The sequence below is a fragment of the Manis pentadactyla genome, chromosome 6 (assembly GCF_030020395.1).
Source record: "Manis pentadactyla isolate mManPen7 chromosome 6, mManPen7.hap1, whole genome shotgun sequence".
In the NCBI taxonomy this organism is placed as follows: domain Eukaryota; kingdom Metazoa; phylum Chordata; class Mammalia; order Pholidota; family Manidae; genus Manis; species Manis pentadactyla.
Genome location: NC_080024.1, coordinates 157,776,265 through 157,790,661, shown reverse-complemented (window position 1 = coordinate 157,790,661; position 14,397 = coordinate 157,776,265). Strand labels below are relative to the sequence as shown.

Below are 14,397 nucleotides of genomic sequence, written 5' to 3'. Positions count from 1 at the left end.
TGAAAAAGACAGATGCACCCCTATGTTTATCACAGCACTATTTACAATAGCCAAGAAATGGAAGCAACCTAAGTGTCCATCAGTAGATGAATGGATAAAGAAGATGTGGTACATATACACAATGGAATATTATTCAGCCATAAGAAGAAAACAAATCCTACCATTTGCAACAACATGGATGGAGCTAGAGGGTATTATGCTCAGTGAAATAAGCCAGGTGGAGAAAGACAAGTATCAGATGATTTCACTCATATGTGGAGCATAAGAACAAAGAAAAAAACTGAAGGAGCAAAACAGCAGCAGAATCACAGAACCCAAGAATGGACTAACAGTTACCAAAGGGAAAGGGACTAGGGGTGATGGGTGGGAAGGGAGGGATAAGGGGGAAAAAGGGGGCATTACGATTAGCACACATAATGTAGCTGGGGGGGGGACATGGGAAAGGCAGTAAACAGAGAAGACAAGTAGTGATTCTACAGTACCTCACTATGCTGATGGACAGTGACTGTAATGGGGTATGTGGGGGGGACTTGATAATAGGGGGAGTTTAGTAACCATAATGTTGTTCAAGTAATAGTACATTAACGATAACAAAATTAAAAAAAAAGAGAGAACTCTAGGATAGACAATGCAGCTTAGGGGAGGATTTCTTCTGTTTATAAATAGAAAGTTCTGTGGGAGATGCTTAATGATTGATCTGGTGGCTTAGGAAGAAATCTTACTGCTTAGAGGTGTGCACTGAGTTATTTACAGATGAAATAGTATGATATCTGGGATCTATTTCTAAATCTGGTTTAGGGAATGGTAGGTATGACTGGAATGAGTCAGGGTCTGTACTAATAATTGTAGGAGAAGGTAATAGAACATCAGCATTTTTGCATATGTTTGAAAACTTCCATAATATAAAATGTTAACTGTTGTGTTAGAGGAAATAATCTTCCTGTATAAATTCCATGTGTAATTTATGTACAAATTACCTTCTAATTTGCTTCTCATCTCATGACTGCCAAGTTTCCATTTCAGCCACTGGAGAGAGTGCTTATAAAATCAGGTGCCAAGATGGCCATCTCGGGGTGATTCAGGACAGAGGGTGGATCAGAGGCATCACCCGCCTATCTATTCTTTGCTTTGAATCCAGCACAGGGTGGACATGAAAGTACTACAGGGTTGAGAGTCCTTAATAGAATTTCTCTCCAGTGACTCTTTAACATGTTATTTTGTGTTACATTTTACGACATAGACCATGAACATCCTAGAATTTCAAGTTCTGTTCCACTGGTCTTTATGTTTATCCTTATGCCAACACCAGATGATCTTGATCACTGTACCTTTATAGTAAGTTTGAAATCTGTTAGTGTAAATTCTCCAACATTGTTCTTTCTCAAAATTATTTTTTTGACTATTCTATTTTTGCTTTTCATGTCCATGTAAATAATAGGATCCATTTGTCAATTTCTACAAAACCATGCTGGGGTTTTGACAGTGATTGTGTTGAATCTGTAGCAATTTGTGGGGAATGGACATATAAACAATATTGATTTTTCAGTCTATAAACATGGAGTGCCTCTCCATTTATTTAAATCTATAACTTCTCTTAGCCATGTTTTGTAGTTTTCAGTGACTAAATCTTGCACTTCTTGTTATATTTAATATTAAGTATTTTAATCTTTTTGATGTTATTATAAATGGAATTGTTTTCTTAATTTCACTTTCAGGTGTTTTTTAATAGTATATGAAAATAAGTTGATTTTTGCATAATGCTCTTGTATCCTGCCATCCTGATAAGCTTGCTTTTTGTTCTAGTAGTTTTGTGGGTTTTTTGTGTACATTTCTTAGAATTTTATTTAATACAGTATCAGGTCATTTGTTAATAGCTTTATTGCTTCCTTTCAATGTTTATGGCTTTAGTATCTTTCCTTTTTCTCATTATGTTCCTTCCTTCCTTTTTTGTGTGAAGCAGTTATTGCCCTTACTGGAACCCAGCACAATGTTAGTGGAAGGGTGAGAACAGGCGTGTTCCAGTCTTAGGAGAAAGCATGGATCTCTTAACCTCACAGTATGGACATTTCCGGCTGAATAGTTCTTTGTTGTACAGGGCTGGCTGGTGCCCTGTGGACTGTGGCCGACATGCAGATGGACTTCAGGTGTGAGGTGTGTGTAGGACCCATGGCTGTGCAAGGGGAGGAGTGAGCGGACCTGGAAGGGGGAGGGTTTGAGCTGTGAGCGGCCTCACAGGCGAGGCCAGAGTTCTGGAAGAAGCATGGCTAACGGCGCTGTCCCCAGACGCTGCCCGGGCGCCACCTGTGGCTTTCTGCCCCCAAGGCACGGAGGCTGGCAGGCTGGCACTGCTCCTGCTGTGGTGGGCAGCAAAGCCCTCCTGGGGGCAGGTCAGGGCTGGCATGCTTCTGCTGGCCTGTGAGGGCCATTCTCTCTCAAGCGTACAGACGAGGAGGGTTTGTTTAGGGCTGTGGAGACACGGGCTGGGGCTCTGGCAGACCTAAGGGTCACTCCGGAGACTCTGGAGACATCAGGGCCGTATCTTCAGTGCGCTCGGTGGAGCGCCCTCCTTGAGGACCAGGAGGCCCCTCAGCATTCTCCCTCCCAGAAAACGGGCTGTGCACAGGCTGCTTTGTTTTCCACTTTATCCACACCTGTAGCTGTGTAAGGCGGAGTCTGCATCTCAGCTGGAAAATTAGCACTTGAATCCCAAATAATAATAATTACTGTTTCTGGTTATTTTGAATCCACTGACAAAGACCTTTACAAAATAATTGCACTGATCAGTCCCATGGGTTACAGGGGAAGAGGCTTGAGTTGGTGTGTGATGAGAACATTAGTGGGAATTCTGTAATGGCATTCTGTTAAGTATGTGTAATTGCAAGGAATATATCGTGTTAAAGCGCCTGACGTAGTGTCTTGTAATAACACACGGCTTCCATCAGGCAGCAGATGTCTCGGCCTCCCCTTAGAATAAAACATCATAGTTTAACCACATCACAGACTCCACCGCAAAGCAGGAGCAAAGCATATGCCGCACCTTTCAGATCTGTGCAACTGCAGCTTGAAGGCACTTTTAAGAGCAAAATGGCCTTGAAAAGAAATAACTTTATAGACTATCAAATGAAGGAATCCTGGGAAAACTGTTTAATAGGAAGGTAGCTGTAGTTTACAAACACCCATGAACGGTTTGATTTCTGTGTTTAAGACTTCTGATCCCTGCCTGTGGACGTCGCGTCCCCAAGGAGAGACAAAGGACACTGTTGCCATGTGCGTGGTTCAACTCCCCACAGGGGGGTGTGGTCAGTGCTTTCTCTTCCAGTTCAAGTTGGAGCCATTCACAACAGTTCTTGCTTTAAAATTAAGGCATACCTTCCACCATGTATCTCATCGCTGTAAAGTGTACAATCCAGAGACTAAAAGAGTGTATGTCCTGCGACCATCACTGCTGCCTCAGTCCAGGAAGTTCTCATTCCCAAAGCCCCGTGGCAGGGCTGACCTCTCAGTGTAAGGAGAGGTGACAGCCACTAGATGGGGACGTTCCTTCAGCAAATATCTGTGCACAAGCCCCGTTCTGGGTTGTGTGAGGCGTGGGTGCCTGAGGCTCGGGAGGGGACTTTCTGCAGGAAGCCCCCTTCAGGAGAGCCAGGGCAAGCGCTTCTCCAAAGGCCATGCTCCCTGGTGCTTCTCCAGGGGCAAATATTGTTTCTTCAAGACAGTTTTCCAAAATTGCTACACTGAATTCTTTGGTACAAGAGAGGCTTTGTAGGTAGCACATGGAAAGCATTTTTCTTTTACTTCTTATGTATTTATTATATATTTATTTAGTTGTACAATAGAAAAATATAACAAATGCAGTTAAGCCCATGATGGATTCATTTTGCTTAGGATAGGTTTTTAAAAAGTGATTACTTATAAAAGTAATTAAAAGAAGATTATTTAGTAGCTAATAGCACAAGTGACCTAGGGACATGGCCAAGGTCCTGTGGGTGGGCTCAGGCATCTGCGCTCTGGGGGCAGTGCCGGAGGAGCGAGGGCGGAGGGCCTGTGAAGTCCGCCTCAGCGAGAACAGGAAGTCCCACTTCGAGACAGAAACTACTGTCTCACTAACGTCTGGGAGTCCTCCACCTGCCAATCAGCAGGGAATAATTCCAGCTCATTTGCTGTTCTCCCAGGACTCTGAAGCCAAAGGCCTTTAATTTATTTTAAGCTGGTGGATAGCGGTTGCAGGGGGAGAGCTGCCCCTTGGTAATTTGGAACTTCTTCATGCTGATAATGCAATCAGGAAGCTGGCCCTTTATAGAATCAGTGGCCCACACATGCATGTTTCAGTTACGCCTGGCACCTGCACACAGTAGGAATAGAGGGGGAAGAGGGTATGGGATCTTGGGAGCAAATAGCCATTCATGGGGCTCAGCTATATTTTCCAATTCTGAAACCTGAAAATTAACGCTCAAGCAGGCTGAACCTCAGGCCCCCCACATCCTGTGCTCTGGTCCCCTCACCCCTGAAGTAGGCCCTCACCTCCCCTGCCTGTCCCCTAGGGTCCCCCTCACCACCTTACTCATCTTGGTGACAATCCCGGGAGCTCAGAAGTCCCCACCCCCATCTGAGAGCTGCTGAGCAGCTTGCCTGGTTGCTGGAGGGAGGACATCCCTTGCACTCTGCCTTGTGATTCTGCAGTGCTCTGACGGCTCTCTTGGAACTGTTTCCACCCAGCCCATGATGCTCTCCCAGCACCAGCCCGTACACTTGTCTTCTTTCATGGTAACTGCCAGCTTTCTCATGGAGAAAACAATTGGAATGCAGAAATGCAAGACATCCTAGGACACCTCCATATCATAAAGTACTGAAACTTTCTGGGAGGCACAGCTTTTTCAAGTCCCAACTCTTGACTTTGTGAGGACACATTGTGGTGGTGTATAATCATATGGCATGAAAGGGGATTTATTTCCTATTATTAAGCATCTGCTTAAAATGTGGGGGAATATAAAATGCAGTAAGAAATTTGTGTTGAGGAAATAAGTAAGTGAATAAACTCGAAGACAAACATAGTACCAGGTCTAAAGAATTAACAGGCTAGTGAAGCCTGTTACAGAAGCCAAGTTCTGCAGAGAAACTCGTGTGACACCATCTGCACTTCCAGGAGGTTCCTGATTAGGCACGTCACACGAGGCGAGAGGCTCCTGGTTTGCATTCTGTTCTCTCACCACACTGGGGCACAATTGGGCCTTCAGAAATTATCTGTGCAAGATGAAATTTATTTTTCCACATTTATAGCATCCTCTAAATAAAATGGCCAAACCCAGGTTGGTAAATAGGGAAAGAAAGGGATCAGGCTTAAAGAGAGAGGTGCACTATTGTATCCGGGGAGCGAAAGCAGGAAGAGGTTGAGAAAGGGGCAACAGCAGGCCAAGAGTGAACCCTGAAGACCTGGCGTCCCTTCCTCGGAGCAGAGTGGTGACTGGTGTCCCATCTGCAGACCTCGGGCACTGGCCCACACCCAGTGGGACTGTCACAGTGCCCCACCACCCACAGCACCCTCTGCTAGATGGAGAGGTTAGAACTCAACAAGCCACCCTGGCTCTAAGAAAGTACAGGGGTCCTAAGGTGAAGATGTAGACGGTGGGAATCTTGGTGGCCTGAGATCCGTCACATGGGTGAGAAGCAGGCAAACCCCAAAACTGCAGGCAGTGGGGCCCGGGGTGAAGACTTAAGAAGGCACCCCAATTGCAGGTGACAGAAGGGCTCCCTGAGTGAAGTTGTCCATTTTTCAATCTCACAGGACCCTGAAGGTTATAATCAGTTATTGCTGATGAAAACCTGGGACTGAGGTCAGGCAGCATCAGAGAGAATCAAGAAGAGGGTCTGTGGGTCACGGAGGGACCCACAGCTCCTGTGAATGTGGGCAAGAGGCTGGCTGTGCGGGTCGTGTGCGGAGAGACATCCGCAGGAGCTAGGCAAGCACAGAGCCAGACCCGAAGCCTGGGCTGGGGCAGCTGGCTGGCTTTCAAAGCCTCTCTCCCTTCCTTCCTTTCTAATCACAGATTTATTAGCAGAAAACTTATTTGGAGATGACATCGGTCATCAATGCCAAAAAGAATTATTACAGGTATATCTAAAATGATGTAAATTCTACAAACTTGTGTGAGAAGTAGCTTAGAATAAGATGAAATCGTATTAAAATATAGTGAAGGCTCAGCGTACACCAAAAAGAATTGAGAGCAGTGTCTCAAAGTGATATTTGCCCACCCATGTTCACAGCAGCATTATTCACAACAGCCAAAGGCGAACACAACCCACATGTGCACTGAAGGATGAATGGCAAGGCCAACGGTGGTCCATCCACACACCGGAGCACCGCTCGGCCTTAGAAAGGAGGGGATTCCCACACCTGCTTCCATGCGGATGAGCCTGGGGGACATAGTGCTGAGTGAAGTCAGCCTGTCACACAAAGACAAATGTCGTACAACTCTTCATGTGGGGTTCCTGGAGGAGTCGGCATCACGGAGGCAGGAGAACCGGCTGGGGGCTGGGGAAGAGGGACTGGGAGCAGGTGTTTAACGGGCAGTGTTTCAGATTTACAAGCTGGAAAGTGTTATGGACGGACAGTGGGGAAGCCCTAGTGCCAACGCACTGTACACTCCAGAATGGTGAGACGGTAAATCTATGTGTGTTTTACCATAATTAAAAAAACTTAAGGATCTTACCATTACTGAAGGACTGCCTGTGCTGAGGCTCCACCTGGGATCAGATGTCTCACAGTGGCTGTTTTAAAGTGAGGAGAGCCTGGTGTCTGCAGCTCACGGGAGTGTGCCGTACACTTCTGTGTGGGACCCCAGTGTCCCCGACGTACTCTGATACTCCGCAGTCAGAGACAAAATGTGGGGGCTTTGCTCTGATTCTTTTTCAGATGGGAAGGAGGAATTCCAGGGTCACAGCGAGGAGGGCCGGGTGCAGCGCTGTGAGAGCACTCTCAGGGCGCTGGAGGTAAAGCCCCCCACGGCATCGGACACACACGCTGGCCTGGGTACCAACCACACATCCTGCACGTTGTCCTGGGACGGCTTCAGGGGCTGCTCACTCTGCGGCCCTTTCTGTCCTTGTTCACTCTGTGGTGGTGTGGCCAACCACATTCCATTCATCCCAGGAAAGGAATTCAGGACATATTTTAAGTGGATGTCACTCTTTTTTTCAAGTCCAATAAAACCTGCCCAGTGGTCTGAGGCCTCGTCTCCAAGTGGAAAAGTCCGCCAGCTGCCAGGCGGCTCTGAGTGGGCACTGGCCTCGGGGCGGCTGCACAGGGCATCCCGAGCTCGGGCCGTGTACCTCTGCAGGGTGGCGGGCCCATCCTCACGCCACTTCTGTTCCTCATTAACCCAAGTCACTGGGTTGGAGGTTTGGAAAGCATGGTCAGCGCCGCCCAGCAGCCAGGATGGAAGGAGGTGTGGGGCAGGGTAGCGTCTGCTCACAGAGTGGACGCTCTTCACCCCAAACTTCTCTAGAAATGCTACTGCCTGAGTATTTCCACGGAAACTTTCAGCTATAAAAGCTTTAGAGCAGAGTTCCTCATCGACAGAGTCCAAACGTTGACAAGTTTCTCTCGCAGATGCTGGCAATTGATATTAGAGCTCAGCCAAACTTTCTCTTTTTAAAAGAGAGACAAACATTTTAAGCAAGTTTGGTAGCAACTCCAGGTGGACAGAATGCTGGCCAACACCCCTTCTGTGCTCCTTCATTTCTGATTGTGGCCCAGAGAGAAGCGAGGCTGGGCGACCAACAGGAGGCCTTACAGAGAGGCAGCCCCAGAAGCCTCCTGAGAAAGGACTGGACCTGCAGAATCTCGGGGCTTTTAAGGTGCTGGCATCCCCAAAGCAGATTGGCCGGCACTCAGAAGTCAGGCTTCTCTTCCCAGTTCTGGGATGTTGATGCAGCTCATTCTGATTGGGGTCAGAGCCTGGGGGCCCTGCCTATTTATGGGGGGCCCCTCCTCTGAGCCCCTTCCTCACATCTGGCAGCACAGCAACATCTGGAGTGGTCCCTGCCAGAGGACGCACGCCAGGGCCCACCCACTGTGGGCTCATGGTGGGGGAGAAGGTTCCCGAAGCTGCTGGTCTCTCAGCCCGACGGGTGGCCCTGGTGGCCATCTGGAGCTGCCAGGCCCAGCCCTCTGCTGGCTTTTCCAGACAACAATTAAGTCTTGCAAGAGAGGAACCCCGTCTCGGCCCCCTCTCTCCTCTGCCCACAGGATGGCTGTCCACAGCAGGGCCTGTCCAGGCTCGAGTGGAGCATGGCTGCTGGTGTTCTTTGCAAAAATGAGGCCGTGATGCTTTTGCCAACTTGAAAACCCAAGTCTGAGGCTGCCCCTCGAGCAGCTTGGCTTTTACCACTCTGGGCTGCAGCCAGAAAGTGGGGCCGAGGCCTAGTCTGGCCCCTGGTCTGGTGTGACACCAGGCCCCTTTTGACCTTAGGCCCCAACTGACTCCAGGCTTTGGCTGACCCTGGGCTCCAGCTGACCCTGGGTCCCTGCTGATTCCAGGCTCCAGCTGGCTGACCCTGGAGTCCAGCTGACTCTGGCCTCTGGATGATCCCAGGTCCTGCTGACCTGGGACCCTGCTGACCCTGGCCCCAGCTAACCCTAGGCCCTGGCTCGCCCCGGGCCCGTTCTGATGCCAGGCTCCAGTGGACTCCAAGCCCCTGCTGACCCCAGGCTCCTGCCGACCCCAACCCAGGTGCAGTCACCAGCTGGAGAGTGGCATGCATGCAGGGGCTGTCTGGCAATTGGTATCAGAGCTCAGCCAAACTTTCTCCTTTTAAAAGAGAGACAAGCGCCATGTCTCTCTTTTAAAGATGGCACCTGGCATGCTAGGATGGCACCTGGCACGGTGCGCCCCACGAGGCGGCGGGTGGCAGCTCGAAGGGCCGACAGCGGAAGAACAGACGCTGCATGAACCGGAGGCCAGAGCGCACCGGAGGGATTCCAGCCCCCAGGCCCCGCCATGCTGAGGACACGTGTCATGGACCTGGCGCAACAGTGCATTGCTCCTGGATGGGATTTCGCAGAGATGAGCCTAGTGCTTCCTGTTTGCGCGTGGCGACCCCTGCCTCCATGGCCCCGGGGAGCTGCCGCGCAGAGCGGGACGCGGTGGGGTTCTCGCGAGGTGCCTGCAGGGCCTCTTCGTTCATGGGGACTTTTTAGTGGCAGAATCCTTACTTACTCTACTTGTACTTTTGCTTTTCATCCCAGATACTTAATTTTTCTGATGTTTCCTGGTTCATAGTAGCTCTTTAGACTTTATCATGCTGTTTAAAATATTTAAAAATGCAAAAATAAACTAATACTGAGTGTGATTTGCCGTAGTTTCCTACCACGTTCCAGACGAAAAAGCTGCCGCGCAAGGCCCTGCCCCCACGGAACACCCGCCACGCCGCGGGACCGGCACGCGCGGACGGCTGCCCGCAGAGTGCGGACCGCGCGCGGCTCCGGGGCGCCCCGGCCTCTCGGGACCACGGCGCCGGGCTCCCCAGGGCCTCGCTGCCGTGGCCCCCTCGTGGGCTCGTGCGCACACGTCTTGGTAGCTGCCGTTTTGCGGGGCTGTTTTTACGGCAGTTTTACGACCCTCCCGCGCCCACGAGGTGCACAGATAGAAGGGCGAACAGGATTGCAACCAGCCGGAAACAAACTGATTCCGGCCGGCAGGGCGTGGGTGCGCCTCGGGCGCGCGGAGCAGGAGCCGCTGTGAAGCGCGTGGCGCGGCCGAGGAGGCGGCGAGCTTTGCCACACTCCCCACCCGCGATTTTCTCAGTTCTCTTATCCGCGCCCACGGCCCTAAGTCACCACACTATGAAGCTGGGCTTGGACGCGTGGCTTTTCTGCTCTGTGTGCCCGGAATGCCCAGAGCCCATCCACTTCCGCGCCTGAGGGCTGGGGTCTCGCGTGCCGCCGCCCACCCCAGGAACCGCCCAGCTGCGCGCATGGTGAAGGCCAGCGCAGTGGGCAACCCGGGTGCTGAGCCAGGCTACTGTCCAGGGGACGCGGCGAGGACCTCGGTCCCGGGAGATGAGGGCGAGCTAAGCAGAGGTTGGTCAGGCCCCCCGGCCAGGGGCAGGTGCTTGGTGCATGAAAGGGTCTGTGAGCCTGGGGGAGGCCACCTGGCAGTCCAAGCAGAGAACACGGCTGTACACACAAGCACACACACTCCTATATACGTGCACACAGGCCTAAAGTAATACAACCTATACTTATACACTCATGCATTTACACGCACATATGTATATGCATGCATGCACTTGTTTGCACGCACTTGTATTTACAAACACACACTTGTGCTCATACACAATGCGACACGCATGCTCACACGTTTCACTCAAACACATGCACACGTATCTATAAGCAAGTGCACGGGTGTTCGCACGCTTGTTTGCACACAAACACCCATTTACATGCCCATGTTTACATGCACACACTTGCACACATGCAACTGGAAGGAGGCACAGAAGCCTAATGTGTCCCGTCCAGGGAACTTCTAGTTTCTTTTATTTTTAAAAACTTTCCAAAATTTCTATGAGGTAAATCAAGTGAGGGTAATTGAACAGGCTTACGTGAGAGCTCTGTAGGGTGCGGGAAGCCCCTGGCCTCCGAGCGCTGCTGGCTCTGGCCTTGGAGACCTCACGCTGGTAAGAGCCCCTGTGTGCTGCCTGAACCAGGTTGCTCAGCCCTCGGTCAAATGCACGGCAGGCCATCCCCTGCCCTGGCCTGGCGCCCACCTCTTCACTGCCAGCCAGAGCTCCCTGGCTCCCAGACCCACCTGGCCCACTGACCATGATGCCTAAGTGAGCAGCTGGCCCCCGAGGGCACCATCCCTCGGACCCGGCACCTGGCACTTAAGCAGCACCCGGAGCAGCACCCAGAGCAGCACCCAGAGCTTGCAGGTGTGGCGAGGCCCGTGCTTTGTGGCCGCCCTGCTGTGAAGTGCAACACCCTGTGGTCCAGCTTTCATTTTGTTTCTGTGCTCGGTGTTTAAGGATATGGACACTCACAAATGCTTTCCTTTTACTTCTTTTTTTCTTCTCTTTTGTTTTTGCTAAAATCACCTTAACTCAGTGCTCTCCTGCATGAAAAGTCGAAATCAGAAGCTTTGCGTAAGGTGACCCTGAAAGAGGAAGCTGGCTGATAGCATCTTCTCACCCCGGAGACACATGCAAAGGCAGTTTGATGTTAATTATCAATACGTCATGTTCAGGGCCCCCTGGTAATGGTGAGGGACAACATCCACTGAATCTCCACTCACCCGGCTGCTGCAAGCACTAAGCCACGGGCCTGCGTCCTCTGTCCGAGGAGGCCTGAGCCCTGCTGTGTCAGGTCATCAAGGTCACCTGCAGCCCGCTAAGCCGGTGTTGGCGCATCCCTCAGTCTCCAAAAACCAGCCGCTGCTTTCGGTGTGCTGGCTTGTGGGTTGGTCGGGTGCTTCCATGGTGGAATGTGCAGGCTTGGCTGCCCACCCCACCCCAACTCCTCAGGCCGTGACACCAGCAGCTATGGCTCAGACCACACCAGTGCCGTCCACAGTGAGCCTGCCATGGCCACGGTCACTCTCCTCTGCTTCCCTGTTTTCCTCAGGCCTGCAACTCCATTGGGGGGCTCGCGGGCTTCCGCTTGCCTCTGGCGTCCAGCGTTGCCCTGGTGCGCCACAAGGGCCGTCCTCAGGCTCTTTTCCTTCCATGGTGTGTGGAGTCCCGTCTGCAGGACCCAGGCAGGCCACCCGCCTGGACACTCTTGCCTCCCCTTTGAATCCCTGTGGAGTCATGGGTGACTCGTCTCCTGTCCCATGGTCCCCCTCGAGCTGTCCTCGCTGCTACCGCCCATCTCCCAGAACTGCCTGCAGTTTCCTGGCCTCTGTTCTGCTTTTCATCTCCTTGTCTCAGCTGCACTTTCTGGTTGATGCCCCAGCGCTCAGCCTGTGTGTTGGTCTTTTCCCCAAACTCCTGGGGCTCCTCGGGTCTGTGGCGAGCCCTCTGTTGTGCACACAGCATTTCATTCACTACTGTGGTCCTTTCTGAGGCTGATGGTATCCACCCAGCACGCTTGCTACCTGCTTCAAAGCCCTCTGCTCTGCGAAGTTTGCTTGGGGTTGGGAGCCCTCCTTGCTTCTGGGAGTGAGGAGCAGCGGGGAAGTGTTACCATGGGTCTGCTCGTCGTGAATACCCCTCGGGGATCTGGCTAGCAGTCTGGTGGGCACTCAGGGAGCAATTCTAGAGCTCCTTCAGGCTGGCCAGACTCCCCAGAGCAGACTCTCCCAAGCTGCCAGACCTGCTGTGACCCAGCCCCAGCCTGTGGGGAGACAGTGAGGTGGAGAAGGGTCAGATGTCCGGGGCGCAGGGACTCACCTGATGGGCAGCTTCAGTGGCATCAGGGTTTCCATGGCCGGGAGACTGGGTCTCAGTGTCCAGAGACCAGCCTGGCCTTTGTGGGGGAGGGGAGGTGGCCAGGGAGGGGAGGTGGCCACAGGCGCTGGCAGTGATGGGGGTCCTGCCCAGCCACCCCACCTCTCCACCTCCTGTGGCACTACGGCCAGTTGGCCTTGCTCCCGGCTTCCCTGTTGCTTCAAAGCCATTTGCCACAAAGCCACCCACCCTCCACTCGGCCCATGCTGTTTGCTGTGGGTGCACTGCACATCCCCTTGCCCAATTCCGGGCTGCCTGTGTCCCTGTGGTTGTCACTGGGAAACACATCTCAAGGTCCATGAGCACCAGGTCACACCACAGAACCCTCATATGGGGCTCTTGGCTGGCCTGAGCTGGTCTCCTCTGCCAGGGCTCACCAGCAGCAGATAGTCTGCTCACAGCCCGGACCACCGCTCCCACCAGCGGGTCCCCTGCGACCTCACCTGAACCCCAGTGTGGCCCTGCCCTGGGCTTGTGGTCCCCGGTAGCTGCACTTCAAGCAGAAGAGAGGCCAGTGCTCTGACCTGAAGTCCGGTGGGAGGACTGGCACCTGCTCACTTGGGTGCTGGAGAGGAGTGTCTTGCTGGGCGGTCACTGCGCTTGCACGGGCAAATGGACCATCTCCCCTGAGTCCCTGGAGGCAGTCTCTGCACGGCCAGATGGTCAGCCGGGCCGATGAGCTTGTCAGGCTGGCTTCAGGCCAAGTGGACATCCATGCTGCCATCTGTCTGTTAGGAGCGTTTAAACACAGGCTTCTCCAAATACAGACCCTAAAAGTGGGTGGAAAACTCCAGTGACTTCCTGATGGCCGTGGCCATGAAGCACGATATTTATACTTAGCCCTGGGATGACAGCCCCTCCCCGGAGGACAGCCTGTGGGCGCTAATGGGTACCAGCTGGTGCATCTGAGCCTCTGCTCTATTGATACGTTTAAAGACCATGCTTGACTATCCTGTGAGTAACAAAACAGAAAGAAAACCCTAAGACTTCCAAAGAGCTTCAAGGAACTGGCTGGGCCTCTGCGTGGGGCCTGAGGAGACTGTGGGAAGGCAGAGATGACTGGACTTCAAAGAGGTCGGTGTGTTGCTTGATTTAAATCAGCCTAATTCCAGAATGGGCTAGAGATAGAGCACAGGAAATAAATGGAAAAACTAAACATTGGGTCCAGAGAAAACAGGAGGTGGAGCCAAGGCCCCAGGATGCCCGCGATGGTTGAGAATTTGCGGGAAGAGCCCGGAGAGGGGGCTTGTGGCCCACAGCTGTGTGCTCAGAAGAGCCCTGGGTCTGCCTGGAGGTGGCCAGGCAGGGAGTGCAGTTTCCTCTGCACTTCATGGTGGGATGCTTCCAAGGGCTCCCTGCGGACATGGGCCCCTGGCTCTGACTTGGCGCCTGGGGAGAGCCTCTGGGTCATGCATGGAGCCTGGTGGGTGAGTCAGGGTCACAACACTGCCTCATGTGGTTCTGGTGAGCTAGGTCAGAAGAGCCCAGAGCCCAAAGTTGAATCTATTTGGTTTATGTCCACCACATAGAACGGTCTCTATACTGTGTATTGAAGAATTCATTCTCTGCCCATGGTTTGAGATGCTGCCCGAGCCGGGCGTGTGTGTACAGGGTTGGGCTCTCTGCTGCTCCTGAGCCGGCCCCTCCTGGTTCCCATGGCTGCTTCTGTATCAGCTTCCAAATGCGAGTCCCTCCTGGGACTGGAGGGGCTTGGTTCGACTTTGATTATACTTTTCCAAGAAAAAAAGGTATTTTTCTTAAGTTCCAATGCAAAAGAATGAGTCCACTCAAGTTTTAATCATTGCCTCCCGGCTGGAATGTGCAGGGCCCTGGAGCTGGGGCTTCAGCAGCTAGGAGAGTGACCCAGCCATGAGTCAGTGGGCAGGAGGGTCTCGGTGGGGCATCTGCTGTCCTCGTGGGCCTGCACCTGTGAGTGTTTCCACAAGAACATGGAAG

General features: G+C 52.3%; 1 protein-coding gene across 1 annotated transcript in view; it reads right to left on the bottom strand.

Annotated features, from left to right (window-relative positions):
- NFATC1 (nuclear factor of activated T cells 1) overlaps positions 1–14,397 on the bottom strand; it is a 181,985-nt gene that overhangs the window by 4,420 nt on the left and 163,168 nt on the right. The gene's annotated exons all lie outside the window — the stretch shown is intronic.